Below are 9,527 nucleotides of genomic sequence, written 5' to 3' on the forward strand. Positions count from 1 at the left end.
CAAGATAGATTAAATAAGTTTCACCCTGTTTCCCCTTTTGATCTCTTTTGTCTCAGATGAATAACAGCATCTATACCAATTATTTATTTACTACATAATTTTTTACTGTGAAAGTGATTTGTACCAATCATTAGAATCTGAGAGCAAACTGAAGGAAACATCAACTCAGTTACAAAACTGTGCAAGTATAATTTTTCACATTTTTTTCCAATATTTCCTATCTTTTTTTATCTGCTATCCTACTGTAAAATAGCTTCACAGCCTAATCCATGAGCCTTTAAATACAGTCTATCTTTGTTACTATACGAGCCACTACTTCTATGTGATGATGTTACACTTGTATTCTGCTTTTGTTTCCACACAGAGGTGTCAGAGCCCAGCAAAGCCCTTCCTCCCCCACCTTCCTGTGACCTAAGCCTTCACAACTACCAAAGGTACTCAAAGAAAGGACAGAAAGGACAGCAATCTATACCTGCCCTACAGCCAAACACCTTGCAGATGCGACATTCCTGGGGGGTGGGGGCAGCGGTGTTACAACTCAGTCCTTATATACACAAGGCTATCTAATGCTTTATTTTCCACTTTGCGTGACTGCACCACAGCATACGTGCGTATCTTCCCCTTCACTGATGACTAATCCCATAAACTCTCCTGCTCCTGACAAGTTCCACAGTAAAACACTACAGTAGATTTTTCAAGGTGTACTTGTGCTTTTATTTTCATATTAGACCTCACTGTCATCTCCCACAGCGTCAGCATACACCTCGCAGTGCATTGCTAAAATGTCAAGATATATCAGCAAATCTACCATTCCGCATGGCCACACCTAAAACAATGAAGATACGAGTTATCAAGTAGTTCTATGTTCCAAACATAAAAAGAAGACTTAACCTGCACAATTTAGTTTTATTCCCTGAATTTTGCTCTGAAAAGATACGAGCTGCCAACTGCTGATGAAGTTTCGCCATTAAACATTTGTGAAGTCTGTAGTGAAATGCTAGTGTTTTCATTATGTTAGAATGTATTGCAGGCATCAGGGCTACTGGTGCCTAGCCTTAACTCTTCTTAGAATCCAGAAATAAAAACAAAATGCCAGCAAGAATGCTTCAACTCTAAGGTCCATTATTCAGTGAACAGCCAGCAGCAGAAATATTTAGCAGGCCAATAAACTTAATAAAACATTGCTCCTGAACCTATAACAAAAGGTTGGGGGAGGAAGAGGTTGCATTACAGATTTAAGAAAAAAGTTACTAACATTATTTTGTAACAGAAAATTACAAGAGCCTGCATGACCTGACATCTAAGAGCAAGACTTTGAGGCAGCTCTGATGTATGAGAAAAATCAAACTTAAAAAATATGATGCACGATTCAGGATATCGTCAATTAAAGAATACAAGTATTTCTTAGGCAAGAAATTCCCAAACTTTTAGACCTACAGATTTCTGTCTCTCATCCTATTTTCTTGAAGTCACGGTACAGTCACATCAAGCATGGAATGTTTAAGCTTTCCTCTTTCACACCCATTTGTAAAGCTCTGGTGAGTGGCTTGCAAGAACACTAGTAAAGAGCAAAATAAAATTCGAGAACTGTGTTGTAGAAACTCCACTATAGTTGACATCTTTGTAAGAATCACCTTCAATACAGACAAGTGAAGAGAGCCACTGGATCTGAATTGGTCCTTCAAGGGGGGGTGCCTTTAAAAGTCAAGAATGTGTATTTCCTTTTTCTTTCACAAGTAGGTGAAAGAGGAAAAAAAATACAGACAACACCTAAGTAGGTGTTATATATTGCAAAGCAATAGCAAGACAGTAGTAGTAATAGCAAGATTATGATTACAGACTAGACACCAAAGCTATTAAGAGGACAGATGTGCTACAAGTGATCAAACTACGATCCATTGTCAAACTCATCATTAGTAGTCACTAGCATTGGTTCCAACTGCCTCTAGTTGTGAAATGTGTTAAAAGCCCAAGATACTTTCATAACCACGCTGATAATCACTGTAGCTCACAAGGCACTTTCCATTTCTAAGAGGAGATATTACACAAGACAAATGCAATCTGCCCTATGGATTTGAGAACTCAGCAATAGCTTTGCACCATTTAAAGTCCTCACACCAGCCACAGCTCCAAAAGCAATTAATTTCATGTGGTCCCTGTTTTCCTCTTGTGCCTACTCTCAAAGTCCAGGATGTAGCTAAACAAATAAAAAACAGTAATACAAACAGACACCACCACCCCATTCACTTAAGATGTAAAGCTGCTCTTAAAGTATTATTGCAGAGGAAGAGAATACCAGATCTTCCCAAATGGTCATCCCCCCTAAATTGTCTTCTGCAAACTAGAATGTGATAACATCTTTTTAAAAGGACTTACTCCAAATTTTGCAATATCTGCTAGTACTTTCTTTTTGTCTGTAAATCAGGTCTAAAATTTTAGGGTCCTGTGAAGCCATGATATACAAAAAAATTATTTTCAACTGAAATGATCATGTTTTGCAGTTCCCACTGAAAGTAAAACTTCTCCTCAGCTACAGGAAATTAACATGTGTATCTTCATTACAGACATTCATAAACCTAACCAACCTGAAGACCACAGAAACCAACAAGCTTTTCAGTTGACCATCTTATAAGCAACAGACATAGCTCATGGTAGTTGTACTCCCTAGCCCAAAATTATACTTTTCCAAGCTTGATAAGCAGTATCCTAGTAGCTTCTCAAAGGCTTTAATATTCCAAATCTCATCACAATTTCCTTTTTTTTTGTTCTTCCCCAGGCCCCCAAAATAACTGGGAACATGAAACTGATGAAGAAATACTTTGCATATCAGACAGAAGTCATATTGTTGTGATTCATGATGGTATCACTATCTTTTAGACAAGACACTACATCGTTACAGAAAACCTACTACAGGAACTTTGCAGAAAACAGACAACTCTGATTTCTATTCCACCAATCTGGACTCTTTTAGAGGAATTGCCTCATCTACTCCATGTTCATGAATTCTCAGAATTGTTTCACCTTTTTCAAACGTCTATTTTTTAACATTACCACATAATTTTCTCACACCAGACAGTGTCGCAAAGACCACTAACAGGAGCTCTAAACATTCCACCATTAACCAATGAATACTTCAGTGTGGCTTAACGTTTTAATAAGTTGCCACTGTTGTAAGATCTAAAATCATCTTTGTTGTACAAATTCAAAATCACAAACATGATTTTTACTCTGTATCAAGGCAGGTGAAAGCATCAACCACTAGCTCAAATGGGAGTATTCAGATGCAAATATGTGTACATACTGTTAGTACCTATGACAAGCAATAATGATTACTATTAGATTTCTTAAGAACAATCTCTGAGCTCAAATGTCAGGTAGCTTCATTTGTTTAGCAATACATCTGGTAACATAAAACTTAAGTACTGAATTGACTTAAGTTGCCTCTGAGATACTGACATTTTCCATCTAGGATACAAACTACTTAAACCTTAAGAAATAGATAGACCACAACCTCCAGTTACTCAGTTTCAATATTTTATCCTCATTTATAGCATCCTAAATTAGTTAGGAACTGGCAGACAACTGAAATTCACCATGCCTCAACGTGAAATAAAATTATAAAAGTCTAGGCTATCATCTTATCTCTCAAGTTGGTTTAAGTTCAGTCAGTAACTAGATAGGAGACTACTGAAAAAAAAACCACAGAATGATATGTGAAGAACAGAAGTAAAAACCAGTCTGTCAAATTCAGTGCAACATTCACAACCCAACACTGCTGTAGAAGATCAGTGTACAACCAGGAGATTCAGCTTTTCCGAAAGCAAACACGCTCTTATGTACTTCACAAGTGTAAAAACTACATAGCACTTTTTGCTCATTAAGTTCTTAACATTGGTGACTTAACTGACATGTACTAGAACTCTGCCAGGGTAAGTTATCCTAGAATTGTAAGTGAATACACAGTTTTTCAAATCCTCTTAAGCTCTTACATAATACTGTTATGTGTATTAAAACAACAGCTATTTTACATTATTACAGAAGCTGTAGCATTCCAATTAAGTGCTTGAGAGTAGTGTGACAACGAAGATGCACAGAACCTCGTAGGTTAGTAAAGTTAAGAGCTTATGCTTTTTAATATCGGTATATTCGTCATAAACTGCAATTCAGCCCTATATGCATAAGGCAGTGTCCCTGATCTGAACCATGTTTCATTGGTTTCTTATTTTAAGACATAATCAGAAAACACTATTAAGTAGGAATGGACAGAAGTTCATTGAGAAGTTTTACAGCTACAGCATTTCAGTGGAACTTTGAAAGCAGACAAAATCCAAAGAAGTGCATTTTTTCATGACACACACACATTCTGAGGAAAAAAACGCTAGCTGCACCAGGATATTGTGCCCTTGAAAGCAAGGCAGGCAACAAAGCAAGACAAAGGTGCTACTTTGGCATTACAGTTGCTAGTGGGATAAAAAGGGCAATGATACACTGAAGGTGTAGACTGCAAAAGAATTACTCAAATATGATATTGAAGGCAGGGAGTTGGGGCCTTAGAAGAGACCAAGTTGGTCAGAACAGCGCACAAGGAAGATGACTACCACAAGTACAGGAATATCTGCAGTAGCATCTTAACATGCTATTTGTTTAAAATAATCAGAAATCAGACTATGTATCTACGGTGCAACCACCCACATCACATGGGAATATTAGTTCTCATAGCAAGATGATTCAAGGAACTTCAGTAACCTGTACAGAAATTTCAGGATCCAAAACTCAATCTGTACTTTCTTGCTTCTCAATTGTGTAAAAGAAAAAAAAACCCAGTTTACCACTAAGTCCACTTAAGATGTCATCTTCCCTTTCCTTGTTTTTGTTGGAAGCCTCAGGTGTGGATCACAAAGATTCCCTTAAAAGAGCCAGATAAACATGCTGTCTTGGATGATACCTTGCCTACCAGGCACTACTCCAACATTCAGGTTAGCTTCTCTTCCCAATCACTTCAAAAATCATGCCATCATTCTACCACTTTTCTGGTCATTTAGAACATTTAGGAAAAACGTGAGACAAGACTAGACTTTCTCCTCAGATTTTATTGTTAAGACCTCAAATCTGGATTTTGTTTTTACATCCACTAGAAGTAAAAGGGGCAATTATTAGTCTAATTTAAATTAACATTTCAACATGTTCCACAAAGTAAAATTTTATTGCCTTATGTAGCAATGACTGTTAGTTCTTGTAAGTTTGTTTCAGATTCCTTCTTTCTAAGGGTCAGCAATAGTACAAAAATAACTGCTAGCTGAATTCCCACTTTCTGTGATACACTTACAGCTATCAAAAAACCCTACCATTCATTAACCCAGTTCCTAATGGTGCATGCCTTGCAAGAACTGCTTAGTTCTAACATAATAAACATGTGCTTGTAAACACTTTCGTATAGATTTCATTTTGCTGAGTTTTATTAAACTGGTCCTTCCCCAGAGCCTAAAGATCTAAATATATCTGTAATAAACAACTGCAAAAAGCAGCCTATATGACTAAGTAGTGACTGCACTACAGAGGGCAGGCGTAAGCAGATTTGCATGCAATTCATTCATGCTAGATGGCTGTAAATCATACAATACACTTCAGCTGCTCCAGGAACTGCAATGGTACCATTGAGGAAAACACTTCTTTGCATATCTACTCTTAACAAGCTCCTGAAAGCAAGATGATCAGTAAGGAACTATCTATGCATAAGCAAAAACCCAAAGCATTTTATATTTCCATATCCCATGTAAAGCTTTCTCCTTCACAGGTGTTCCCGCATCACTTACCAATAAAAATACCCAATTTGAAAATAGGTCACATTTGTCGCCAACCATCCTCAGGCCAATATAGCCTTTCTCCCTAGCGGATGTGCTCTGACACTTTATTCGGTCTACTTATTAAAAAAAAAAAGCGCACCACCAAAACCAACCACACATATCTGTCCTTCAGCTATTACCAAGACAGTACATCAACCACAAACATCTTTAAAAGTCATCTTCCATAAATTTAACTAGCGGAGTACCATCTGGGTGCCAAAACCCACCTAGCAAAAAGCACAAAGACCTCTACCCAGGACTTATCCGGCCGATTTCTATAGTAATCTAAAGGCAGTAAATTCAACGCGGTAAGTGTACTGACAGAAGCAACACGCGTATCGACAAAGAACAAGGGATACTTGTGCTCCCAGCCTCTGCCAGGGGCATGCTCCAGCCCTGCCGGCAGAAAAGACGCCAGCTTGCATTCTGAGCAAACCTGTTGGCCGCGCACCTGGTTCCGAGGGGCAAGATGCACCGTCATTCCCCCAAAACGCACCCGTGACCGGACCGACTCTCTAACCGCAGCGCTTTCGCCTCCCTTGTTTATCTGCTTTCCGAGCGGCGGAGAATACGCGCAGGAGCCGGCGGGGGCAGCAGGGTGGCGGAGGGGCAAACTCGCCGCCGCTTCCCCCCCCCCCGCGCCCCGCGGTGCGCGGACGCTGCTCCGGGGCGGCCGGCGAGGGCACGCACCCGGGCGGACACAAACACGCGCGGGGTCAGATGTCAGTCGCGCGGCGGGGAGCCGGTCACACGCGCTGCTGGCGCGGGGACGCGTCGCACGGACCCCGCCTCGGAGGGGGCGAGGGGCTGACGTGGGGCACGCCGGGCTCCGCCGCGCCGGTGGCGGCGGGGGCACAGGAGTCTCCCGCCGGGAGCCCGCCGTAACACCCGCTCCTTCCCTCCCCCCAAATCCCTCTCCTCCAGCCCCGGGCGGCACCGACGCACCGACCTTCGGCGGCCGGGAAGCGTCCCCCCGCCACCGCCTGCCTCCTCCTGGGCCGAGGCCGCCATTGGGCCGGCCGGGAGGAGCTCGGCGGGCGAGGCCGGCTCCGGGAGAAACGGGAAGGCGAAGGGAGGGGAGGAAGGGAACCCACCACACCCCACCGGGCCGGCCCCGTCCTCACCGGCCCAGCCCAAGCTGGCAACTTACCGCCTGCAGCAGCGGCGGCGGCGTCTCCTCGGGCCGCCGCGCCCCGCGCCGCCCCCTGCATGGGCAGCGCCCGCCGCGACTGCCCTCGGGAGCGGCGACGGGAAGGGAGGGAAAGGGTCGAAGACCCCAGCGGGAGCAGCGGGGAACCCCGGCCGAGCTGCGGCGAGTGCTGCGGCGAGTCCTGCCCCGCGCCTGCCTGCCCGCCTGGCGCTCCGCCGGGCCCTGCCGCTGCGGCGACTCCGAGGCGCAACTGACAACAACGGCCGCGGCAGCTCGCGGAGAGCCGTTGGGGGGGGGCGAGGGGGGGGAGGAGGAGGAGGAGGGCGGGGGGGAGGCGGGGCAACGGGCACCCGCGCGAGCCCGCGAGCCGGGCGCCGCTGCGCCTGCGCGGCGGGGAGGCCGCGCCATTGCCGTCACGGCGGGCCAATGGGGGAAGGGAAAGCGCGTTGGGGGGGGGGGCGGGGCAGCGAGCGGCGGGTGGGGAGGGGGAGGGAAGGGGAGGGGAGGGGGAGGGAAGGGGAGGGGAGGGGGAGGGAAGGGGAGGGGAGGGGGAGAGGCCGCCTGAGGGGAGGGCAGGAGGGGGCAGTTCAGGGGATGGGGATGGGTCGGCCGGCGGCACTCGGGGACAGCGCTTGCTCCCGTTCGTGCCCTCCCTGGGCTCCGGCTTCCTAAAGGTGCCCGGCAATTCGCCCTGGAAATGGCAAAAATACGAGGGGAGGGGAGGGCGAGCCGTTGAAGGTCTGAGGAGAGGGCGAAGGCCGCGGGCCTGCCTCCTGGGTGGCGGCCACGCTGCCGCTCGTTCGCCGCCCCTCTCCCTCCGGAGGGGACGCCGGACTGGAGGGCTAACTGAAATGGTGGTGAAATGGCCACGACTGTGATCCCTGGCTGATCGGATCGCAAGTGAGGGCTGAGGGGGGTAGAAGTAATAGCGTATTATTAATGAGAGTACAGAGGTGGTGCCCCTTGTGTCCTGGGCAGCTCGCTGAGGTAGCGATGGTGTGCAGGCAGCGAGCCTTGGATTCCCCTGCGGTGAGGAGGACAGGATCAAGATGGATGGTGGAGGTCGGCTGGAAGTAGGGGCAGTGAAGGGAAAGGGTGACATTGAGGCTAGGAGGAGAAAATAGGCCAGGGAATGAGCCTGGCGGCCGTTTTGGAGGGAAACGGCTGTCCATGTAATGAAGGGGAGGGAAAAGCCTTGAACAGTTGTGCCACAGAAGCTTTCAGGCTCCTACGTGCTAAGGGGTATGAGCAAAGCGGTTGCTCAGAGCATCAGAAATAATGCAAGACTTTCCTCCGAAGATCAAGGAAAGAAAATCTTTGAATAGCCAGGGAAAGGGGAGACTTAAAAGTGTCACTTTGCAAAGTGCCCTTTTTTTTTCCAAAAACAAATGGCCAATGAAGATATATGGAGAGAGAGTACAAGACCTCATTATAGTGAAGCCCAATGTTAAGAAAATGTTTGATAAATGCTTTTTGGTTTTCCCCATGCTTTGACAAAATTTAGATTTCATTCCTTCGTGAATGGCTTATATTACGCTGTACAGCAGGGGCTATTGTATTAACCTGGAATTTCTTAGGTTGAAACCAATCACCTGTGAATAATCTGAACTAGAAAATACAGTTCAGGAAAAGACTAAACTGAAATAGTGTGATCATATGTAATAAAAAGGACCTCATGATTTCATATTTTAAGGTTTTAAAAGAGAAATAGAAAAAAATATATCAAGATTTCAGGTTATGTTGATTCTGATCACTGCTTTGTAATGAGAATGTCTTCATTTACACCATTCAGTAGGCCTGATTCTCTACTCTTACACCAATTTGACACCAATAAAACACAACTGATTGCTGAATTTACAAGATGGATCTGATGTAAGAGATTGCAATAGCCAGCCCATCACCTCAGGCTCCCTGTTCATCACTGATTTCTCAAGTCTGAGTTTGCACTGCTGTGCAGCACGCACTACTTGGATTTCTGAGCCTACTATGATCAGATGACACCTAATGTTTATTGTTCTGTAAAAGTCTAGATTCTGTCTCTCACTTTCTAGTTAATAATAGCTATGATTTCCACTTGGTTTTCTGTTCAAGTTTCATTTGCGTGTTGGAGAAGGCACATCTTGCAAAGACCATATACATATGAAAGTTGTAATGATACTTCAGTTCAGTGCTACTAAGTCCCCCTTTGCAAAATATTTTGGCCTAAAGGGCTTTTTTCTATTTGCTAGAAAACACACTATATCTGTTGCACTGCCACACAGGATATCATGCTCAGATGTACTCAACCATTCAGTGCATTTGCATGTGTGTTTGCTTATGCGGGAGAACAAGTGGTTGGAAAAGGATACATTTGCAGAACAAAAAAAGAATTTTCTTACCTGTGATACTGCTGTTGTGAGGTACTATACTTTGGGTCACTTGTATAATACAGCAGTTCTTTTACTCAATGTGATGAGTCTGTAGATGAATCCGTATGAGACTAAAAACAAGTAGAGGGTCAAGGATATGTACAGCACTTAAGGGGAGACAACAGG

The 9,527-nt window shown here is 44.6% G+C and overlaps 1 protein-coding gene across 3 annotated transcripts in view; it reads right to left on the reverse strand.

Annotated features, from left to right (window-relative positions):
- SNRK (SNF related kinase) overlaps window positions 1-7,258 on the reverse strand; it is a 41,234-nt gene extending 33,976 nt beyond the window's left edge. Inside the window, exon 1 of one of the 3 annotated variants that reach the window (XM_075053358.1) lies at window positions 6,994-7,258. The gene's annotated coding sequence lies outside the window, so the exon portion shown is untranslated. Of the gene's footprint in view, window positions 1-6,294; window positions 6,313-6,792; window positions 6,811-6,993 lie in introns of those variants that run through there. The other 2 variants (XM_075053377.1, XM_075053367.1) reach the window with 2 other exon arrangements.
- Between the last annotated feature and the right edge of the window lie 2,269 nt (window positions 7,259-9,527).

This window comes from Buteo buteo, chromosome 2 (genome assembly GCF_964188355.1).
Source record: "Buteo buteo chromosome 2, bButBut1.hap1.1, whole genome shotgun sequence".
Classification (NCBI taxonomy): domain Eukaryota; kingdom Metazoa; phylum Chordata; class Aves; order Accipitriformes; family Accipitridae; genus Buteo; species Buteo buteo.